Source organism: Pistacia vera, unplaced genomic scaffold (assembly GCF_008641045.1).
Source record: "Pistacia vera cultivar Batoury unplaced genomic scaffold, PisVer_v2 Contig71, whole genome shotgun sequence".
Classification (NCBI taxonomy): domain Eukaryota; kingdom Viridiplantae; phylum Streptophyta; class Magnoliopsida; order Sapindales; family Anacardiaceae; genus Pistacia; species Pistacia vera.
Window position 1 is genome coordinate 634,721 of NW_022196568.1, and position 10,481 is coordinate 645,201.

The following is a 10,481-nucleotide window of genomic DNA, read 5'->3' on the forward strand; positions in this document are numbered from 1 at the left end:
GCTCGGTGTCCCGTACCCTGACAACGTGCAGAAAAATCAATTCCTTCCCTCACTGTCAGCTCTGGAATATGCAGATCATGTTGGCTCATGTAAGCTGATGTTTTCTGAGGAACAAACACTGCTAGTCTTTGACTATTGTAGGACACTTCCCCTGAAACCTGTGCATGAAAGATGAGGATGTAAATAAATAAACTTTAGAGAACTGAATCCGAGAAAGAAGTAAAAACAACGAAGATTAATGTAACCTGGAGAGAATGACTTAGTTTGTCAGAGAGCGCTAACAATAATGTGGTTTTCCCACATCCTGGAGGACCAAGCAATAATGTCATCCTGCAATGAACACAAGCCAAAGTTCGCAAACATATTCTCAAATTGTTAAGTTATTGCTTAAAATCCTTGTGCACAAGAACAAAGATAAAATAAATTAAACTCGCCCTCCCCCGAGAAAAAAGAAGCTTAACAAGTAAAGTCCAATCCCTTCCTCAACCCCGTGCTACAATTAACAAGGAACACTGGCTACTTAATACCAAAACAAAAAAATCACACAATATTTGAGAAGTTGAAGTTTTGAGATATACTGTCCTGTAAGTTACCTGGTACGAAGGAAAAGAAGAACAAGAAGATGAAGAAAGATTAAGGAAATCTTGCCATTCATCATGTGTGTAACAGGCAGCTTTCAGCAACCCTGTTGAAGCATTGATAATTTGCTGGAAAATTCAGTTAAGTCAGTTTATTTTTGAATGAGTGTTTGGTGCCAAGCAGCAGATGCATTCCCTCTTTTCTGCCGAAATTGAAGCTGTTGGAGTTGTTAACTTTTGTGTCATGCTTAGGTGTATTTAGTGTAAGATAAGTTTGTATTAAGTTACCAACTTTTTTTTTGAAATTTAAAAGTCTGAATGGTTGTTGTAGTTGGTAAAACAATATACAGAAACCTCCGGCCATTACAGTATAATGAAAGAGTGCAGTTCACTTTCAGCATTTTTTTCTCCTTTTCTTTCTTAGAGTTCTCCGGCCAAATACCAACAAACCCATATACAGAAATTTAAGGAAATTTAGGATAAATTAAGCTGTAAAACTCAACATTTGGTTTTAAAGACTGGAACGTGAGAAGACTAAAACCTCATTGGTGGCTATGTATATATGTATTGGTTAATTAAAACAGTCAGGGAATTTCAAGAGTTTACCTTCCAGGCTTAATGATGCCACTGATATCTTTTAAGATTCTCAGCTTTGCTTCTTGTTTTGAACCCAGCAGATTATCCCCCGTCACAAACACAAAGGTCAAGCAAATTACCAACAACGACCACTGCCCAAAAAAATAAAAACAAAAAGACATTTTGCTTTCAGGATCTTCAGCATGAGAACCCACAAGATCACTCCATTTTAAGGATTGTGAAGCACATTTTAGAAATGCTCCTCTGCTGCTAAATCAATGGTGAGAAAGAAAAGTTAGTGAATACACAGATACATACATGAAGCATGCTTTTGGTGGCGTTCCAAAGAGTAGGGAGAGGCTTGCCATGAACGACCTCACACTCTGCCTCAACGCTAAGATTCTTATATCTCACTTCCACAGTGGGCAACTGTACTCTAAAAAGCATAACCAATAACAAGTCAGTTTAATTAATGAGATATGGAAATTTGAGTAGTAAAAATATATTCACGGACAAACACTAGCTACTTCTTGTATTATCAGTGAAGTTAAAATGGCAGTGTGCATGTATGCATTTTAGAAAGGAAGGTAAGTACTGCTCATTCTGTTTCGAATTCTATGCAACAATCGGAGGCTATCATTTCAATATGTTGAGGAGCTTGTCAATGAACATAGGCGCTCCTGGGGTCAAGTTTGGTAATATTAACAAACACGTTCCTGTGGCATTCCTTTTTTCATCAAACAAAGCGTGTAATATGTTCAAAAGTTGGTAATCTCGAAGAGCGACATTGCATCTCCTTTTCACCACCCTGTCCTCCTCCTCGTCATCATCAGGAGATTATAACATCAGTAAATACTACGAAAAAGAAGTGTAACTTCTAAACGAGGACCTTAAACTTCTTCCAATTTCCGGCTAACTCAATTCTGAGAGGACTATTTCATCAGGACCTGCCAGTGAGCCATTACTATTGTTGCTGTTGGAAAAATGTAGAATAACAAATATTCTAAACTAATCCAAGCTCATTCATAGTCACCCATGCAATCACATTTGTATATAACGAATTAACAATGTATTACACAATATAATACCTCTTCTTCTTAACTCTGAAGCAAAAAATTGAATCTGAAGAAAACCACGTAGAGTATTTTTTTTTCAATTTTTAGAGAGGAGAGAGAGAGCGTTTTTATATATTGGTGTGTGTCTACTAAAAGAAAATAAAACTTTTATTTTTCATTTTCTGTTTTTTATGGTGGGGTTAGTGAGAAACTGCCTTAGCAGTTTCCACTTCACCACGCCGCTTCATCATGGGTGTACCCTTATACAATATCTCCCACTACACATGATGGGATTATCTCTCTTTGTGCTTCTTTAAGGTTCATACTTTAGTAAAATATGCAGTGTTGACCATGCATACTTCGAGGCATATTAGTCATATATCTGTCAGGATATATAACTTCTCGATTGTGAAACTTAGGTTGTATGTTGTATGCAAACCCTAGATTATTATCACATTTTTCTAACAATCTTATTTATATAAATATCCCTTGGATCATAATTATGTTCTGTCTTTACATAAAAGTAAAACATAATTGGTCCACAATGAATACACGTGATATAGTGTGATAATTCAAAACGTAACTTCTCTTTTCTCGATTTGGAACTTTATTTAACTTGCTTTTCTAGAAAGTTCCAACGATTGAATTTATCTTAATCCTTTGGTAGCACTCTAAGCTAGCATCATTAATGAAGTTTTCAAGAAACAGAATAGAGGTAATAAGGGTATATATGATAATTTATTTTAAAATCTCAGGTCTCACACATGGTAAAGTGTGAGATTTTGACTATTACCCCTTTGGTCATGTTGCACGTGGTATGAATCACATGGTACGCATTTCCTCTTTTCCATGGAGTGCATGTCTCTTTTCTTGTAATGTTACAGATTTTAGTTCAGACATACCTAATGTTAACTTGAGTTCACTTTACATACTTTTAATTCATCAGAACTCTAATGTAGCAATTAGAAAGATAAGATATTTATCACTTATGGTACATTTCATTATGATATTTTAATTCTATTTTAGGCGACGTTAAACATTTTAAGCTTGGCTCTCTATCACCTAGATATAAGCTTAAAATCGTCTATCTCCATTCCTACGAGTAATGGAGGCGATTGCCTGTGTGAGAAGGCAATCTTTTAACTATCGACATGCTTTTCAAATAGACATATATAATATTACATAACTAATATGTATGTGTATATATATATATATTATATTATTATATTATCTATAGATTATACTCCTTCATGTATGTTCCATAATAATCGAAATTGAGCATTGACAATATTGTTATTTAATATTGATAAGACAAATGTGAACAATTTTGGAAATCTCAAAGTATGAGTACATTTAACACCTACGTAAGCCTAGAGATCTAATATGTCTATTGAAAGTATCTCTTGGTATAGGCTTTGTAAATGGATCTGCAACCATGTCAAGCATAGATATATACTTCATGTTCACCTCCTTTTGTGCCACCAAGTCTCGCACAAAATTATATTGATAACTATGTGTTTCATTTTACCATGATATTTGGGATCCTTAATGTATATTATTGCTGCTTGACTATCACAGTTTATTCTTACTGGTTCAATAGCAACATTAATTAGTCCCAGATGATTCATGAACCGTCTCAACCAAACGGCTTCTTGCACTGCAGCTGAAAATGCTACAAACTCAGCTTCCATTGTAGATAAAGCTATACATGATTGTTTCTTACTGCTCCAAGATATGGCGCCACCATTTAGTAAGAAAACATATCCGGAAGTAGATTTCCTTTCATCTAAATCTCCTCCCCAATCAGCATCGATGTAGCCTCTCAAGTGTAAATCATTTCCTTGATAACATAATGAATAATCAGTTGTTCCTTTTAGATATCTTAAGATTCTCTTCACTGCTTTCCAATGTGCTTGTCCTTGGGTCGGACTGATATCTACTTACCAACCCAACGGCATAACAGATGTCGGCTCTAGTGCACATCATGGCGTACATGAGACTTCCAACAGCACTTATATAAGGAACATTCTTCATTTGTTCCTTTTCTTGTGAAGTCTTCGGACACATTTTACGACTCAAAGTCTCGCCTTTTGCGATACGGTTGTCTATGGGTTTACAATCTTGCATATGAAATCGTTCAAGAATTTTCTTAATGTATGGTTCTTGTGAAAGAGGTATTAATTTTCTTGAGCAACCTCTTGAAATCTTGACTCTAAGAATATATGCAGCTTCACCAATATCTTTCATCTCAAAATGAGATGATAACCATCCTTTGATTTCATTGACAAATCCCTTATCATTTCCAGCTATAAGTATATCATCAACATATAATGATAATATAATAACAAATTTGTTATTGGATCTCTTTGTATATACACAGTGATCTTCATCTATCATTTTGAAATCATACGACATTATCGCATTATGAAATCGAATATACCACTGTCTTGAGGACTGCTTGAGGCCATAAATTAACTTTAAAAGTCTACAGACTTTGTGTTCTTCACCTTCTCTAATAAAACCTATTGGTTGGTCCATATAGATTTCTTTTTGTAATTCTCCATTGAGAAAAACAGTCTTTACATCCATTTGATGCAATTCAAGATCCATGCTTGCAACTATAGCTAGAATAAGTCGGATTGAGGTAAACCGCACAACAGGCGAAAAAGTTTCTTCATAATCTATTCCTTCTTGTTGTGTATACCCTTTTGCGACTAAGCGAGCTTTGTATCTTTCAATACTGTCATCAGCTTTATGCTTGATTTTAAGAACCCACTTGTTCCCAATGGCTTTGTGTCCTTTTGGTAAATCAACCAATTCCCATACTTGGTTTGATTTCATAGACTCCAATTCTTCTTCCATTGCTTTCATCCATTTTTCCTTAGAAGGGCAATTGAGAGCCTCATTTATATTCCTTGGCTCTTCTTCATCCTATGGAGTAACTAGAAAAATTTCCCCCTCAATCTCAAATCGTCGACGTGTAACTTGTTTCTTGTTTGATCGATGTATTGGAGATTGATTGGTGTTACTCCGACTTAGACCAACTACCATAGTTGGATCGTTAGTGGGGAACGATGAAGGATCTGAAACTGAGTCATCGACTTCTATATCGCTCCCACTGGGATGTAGTATAACCAACTGGTTATCGGCAACAGAATTGCCTTGGTCTTGTGTTTCATATAGAAACAAATCTCGACCTATCTCGCCCTTCTTAGGAAAATCGGTTTCTAAGAATGTGACATCTCGTGATTCAAACTCAGTGATGCTACCACGTTCTTGTTCTCCTATGAAGACGTATCCCTTTGCATAGTCTGAGTAAAGTATGAAAATACATTTCTTCCCCCTTGGACCTAATTTTCCATATTTATGGGAAGGATCATGAACATAGGCAGCACATCCCCATGGCTTTAGGAGACTCAAATCGGGTTTTCGATTTGTCCATAACTCATATGGCAGTCAATAAGGCATCACCCCAATGCAAAAGGTGATGGGCAATTTTGCTTGTGCCATCATAGACCTCACCATCTCAAGTAGGGTTCTGTTTCTTTGTTCTACAATACCATTTTGTTGCGGAGTTCTTGGAATAGTTAATTGACGTTCTATTCCCATTTCATCACAAAAATTTCTGAACTGATTAGATAAATATTCACAACCTTGATCGGTTCATAGAACTTTTATCTTTTTATCTAATTGATTCTCAACTAAGTTTTTAAACTTCTGAAAGCATTCTAAAGCTTCTGATTTTTGAGAAATCAAGAAAACATGACCATATCGAGTGAAATCATCTATAAATGTGATGAAATAAACAACCCCATGTCTTGCCCTCACATTCATTAGACCACATATGTCAGAATGAATTAGTTGCAATGGAACTTCAGCTCTTATCGCTTTTCCAAATGGTTTTCTTGCTGTTTTTCCAACTAGGGAATGTTCACAAGTAGTCAAGTCTACTTTTGTTAAGGATCCTAACAAGCCTTCTCTTGCTAGTATATTCATTCGTTGTTGGCCAATATGGCCAAGCCTTGCATGCCATATATTCACATCATCATTACTGGAAGATGTTATGAGAGAAAAACAAACATTACTATAATTATAAGCAATGTCAAGTACTATAAAACCATTAGAAATACAACCACAACCATAGTATGTTGTGTCCAAAAATAAATGGACACCAGTACTAGAAAAGTTTAAATTAAAACCAAGTTTAATAAGTTCTAACACGAAAATCAAATTTCGACGAATATCGGGTGCATATAACACGTCATGTAGTATAGGATTCGACCTCCATACATGATCAATTTGCATATGCCGATCCCTTTAACTTCCACTTTTGAATTTTTACCTACATATATCCATTTTGTTTCCCGTGGCATTTGTCGAAATTCCATGAAAGCACTCATGTCTTTTGCTATGTGTCTGTTGCTACTGAATCTACAGTCCACAAAGGCTGAGATTCAGTTAGAAAAACAGAACTGGAAACATTTATATAACTTACTTGTGCAAACAAGTAATTTACCTTCTTCGACTTACTACAATCGCGAGCAAAATGTCCTTTGTTACCATAGTTATAGCATTTCACCTTTGCCATGTTTCTCTTCCTGGCAGGATGCTTTCCTTTTCCGTGTTTAAAAAACTTTCTCTTCTTCCCTTGAGACTTATCAGCATTGCCTTTTCTTTGGGATCCACCTTGGAATTTACGTTTAAATCCCTTCCTACCATGTGAACTAGAACCAGCCATATACACATCAGTATTTGCCTTACTCGCATTAAGGTGATCTTCTTCCAATTCCAAATGTCGTATGGCATCTTCTAAATTTCTGATGCCCTCATTATGGGTAAAATGTATTTTCATATGTTCCCAATTTTGAGGCAATGATCTTATGATAGCTTGAACCTGTTGTTCATCAGTTAGGACGTAACCTGCATCTTTTAACTCACTTATCATGTTTGACAAGTGCCATAAATGTACTCTTATAGTATGTTCAGGCTTTTTCTTACATGTGTCAAACTTGATAGTGAGTGACTGGAGTTTGCTAATGGACGTACCGCCAAACTTTGTAGCAAGGGCGGACCACACGTCCTTTGCTAATTCGTAATCCCGGTAACTTTTCATGAGATCATTGTCCATTCTGCTCAACAAAGTGATGTGAGCAGTGGAATTCTTCTTCTTCCATATGTCATAAGCTGCACGGTCTCGTCTATGTTGAGTCGTGACTCCTTCTTCAGGCTCTTCCATGGTCGTAGTAAGAGCTTCAAGAACCTCTTGTTCTTCCAAAACATATTGGATTTTCGTGCTCCATATCTCATAATTGTCACCGTTAAATTTTTCTCCTTTATTAAGTTCGGCGATAATGTTCTTAGATGCAGATGCCATTTCTAAAAATTACACATTGGATAATGCATGTTATTCAATGCTTGGAACATACATATATTTAATTAATTATATCAATAATAATTGTATATTAGATTTGGAATCAAAAGTTAACAATGTCAACAATCATCATCCAAAATTCTAATCTCCAATTATCATAGATATAATTAATTGCAGTTCAAAAATAATATCAAGAAACAATCATATACGTATAATTCAACATAAATTCACATAAAATTTAAATGTTAATAAAAAATAAATAAATAAATAAAAATTAATTCCATTATGTAAATAGAATTCAATATGTAGTGAAATTAAAATAAACAATTTCCAAAAAAAATTAAGTGTACTGCCACATTCCTAAAACTGGGAAGGATCTGATAATCCTTATCCTAAGGCCTTTATCTAACTTGTAATTAACCCTAGGCAAGGGAACTCCCAATTTCTTGTGATGTCCTTTACGAGTGGAGACTCCTATAGATGCACTAGCTGTCTTTTTGGGACCCCAATCTATGTACTCCTTGATGTAGTTGTTGACTAAACGTCGATAATCTTTATTGTCATCTTTAAGGTTTTGAACTTTTAGCTTGTTTCAAACCAGATCAAGGAGACCAACGAGACTAGGGTAACCAAGGGTCTCTCTAAGGACTTTGTATTTCAACTTATCTTCCTTTAATTCCCCTATCCAGACAATTTCCTGAATCATTTCATTCACATGAATGAAATGATTTACGAGTTGCACAAACTCATCCTCTATGTCTCTTAATATTAAGGTGTGAGTTTGTAGAGTTCTAATCATGTTCATAACCCTTTCCTTCTGAGCGAGTGTTCGAGCAACCATTGCACATCTATAACGTAACATTTTTCTATAACAAATACAAATAAAAATAAAATAAAAAAAACTATTTATTTATCAAATAAAGGTTGACTATATTTGATAAATAATATATATACGTGTTTATGGCTTAATAACAAAATTAGACTCATAATAATGTACCAAGTATGCATTTTATTCTTTACAGCAAAGAAAAAAAAAAATTTAGAACACTCCATGCGCCCTCACGCACTACCTAGAAGTAGTCACGCACTTCCACGCGCCGGTCAGGGGTCTCCATGCGCTTGCCACGTGCCTCACCCTGAATTTGGGCCGATTTGACCCGTTTCACCTTTAACCGACCCGATTTGACCCATTGACTTTGTTTGACCTTATGGGTCGGGCATTGACCGGGTTTGACTACCCTGTTTGGTCATATGGGTCGGGGTTAATTGGGTTTGACTAACCCGTTTGATGTTCTAGCTCATATCCGTGGGTCAACTTGACCCTTTTTTTTTGGGTTGGGCCGAAGATGAATATATATGGTTTGTAAGTATGGCTAACATAAATCAAAATGTAGCCCAGTGGTTAAGGAGTTGGGCTTTATTTTGGAGACTTGGGTTCAATCTCACCACCCATATTGGTTTTCATTTTTTTTTTTATTAAAAAAGAGTTAAAAAAATGACAAGTCATTTATAAGGCTGAAATTAAAATGACTTGTCGGTCCTTATCATCTTTTAACTCTGTCCAGGTCTGCAACTTGTACCCGACCTAGAAAACAACCCATACAAAACCCGAATCTTTAAAGAGGCATAACTAAGTCATTTTAACTCCGTTTTTTATGATTCAAAAGCCATTTTCTTTATAATTTCAAAAGGAATCTAATAATCTAATTATCATTTCCAAAAAGACAATTTTTATGCACAAAAAATGAAATTTCAGAATTGCATCTAAGTAACATGCAACATGCTTTAACACAATAGTACGAAATTAAAAACAATGTAAACCATGGCTCTGATACTAATGTTGGAAAAAATTCAAAATAACAAATATTATAAACTAATCCCAAGATTATGTTAATAGTCACCTATTGCAATCACATTTTNAAAAAAAAAAAAAAAAAAAAAAAAAAAAAAAAAAAAAAAAAACTATTTATTTATCAAATAAAGGTTGACTATATTTGATATACATATATATACTCATTTATGGCTTAATAACAAAATTAGACTCATAATAACATACCAAGTCTACATACTATTCTTTATGGCAAAGAAAACAAAATTTATAACACTGCACGCACCCTTACATGCTGCCCAGAAGTAGTCACACGCCTCCACGCACCGCCCAGAGGTAGTCATGCACCGACAGGGTCCTCCATGCGCTTGCCACACGCCTCATGCTGAATTTGGGTCGGTTTGACCAGTTTTCACATTTAACTGGGTCATTATTTTTTGACCCGTTGACTTGGTTTGACCTTATGGGTCGGGCATGACCGGGTTTGACCAATCCGTTTGGTCATATGGGTCGGGTTTGACTAACCCGTTTGATGCTCTAGGTCAAACCGTGGGTCAACTTGACCCATTTTTATTTTGGTTTTGGGTTGGGCCTAAGATGAATATATGTGGTTTGAAAATATGGCTAACACAAATCAAACATGTAGCCCAGTGGTTAGGGAGTTGGGTTTTATTCTGGAGACTTGGGTTCAAGTCTCACCACCTACATTGGTTTGCATGTTTTTATTAAAAAAAATAAAACAAAACGACTTGTCATATATAAGGTTGGAATTAAAACAACTTGTCGGTCCTGGTTGTCCTCCCTACCTCTGTCCGGGTCTGCAACTTGGTACCCGACCCGGAAATCAACCCATACAAAAAACCCAAAAATTAAAAGAGGCATATCTAAGTCGTTTTAACTCCATTTTTTATGATTCAAAAGCCATTTTCTTCATAATTTCATAAGGAATCTAATAGTCTAATTATCATTACCAAAAAGACAACTTTTTACGTACAAAAATTGAAAATTCATAACTGTATTTAATCAACAAGCAACATGCTTTAACATAACAGTATGAATTTAAAACAATATAA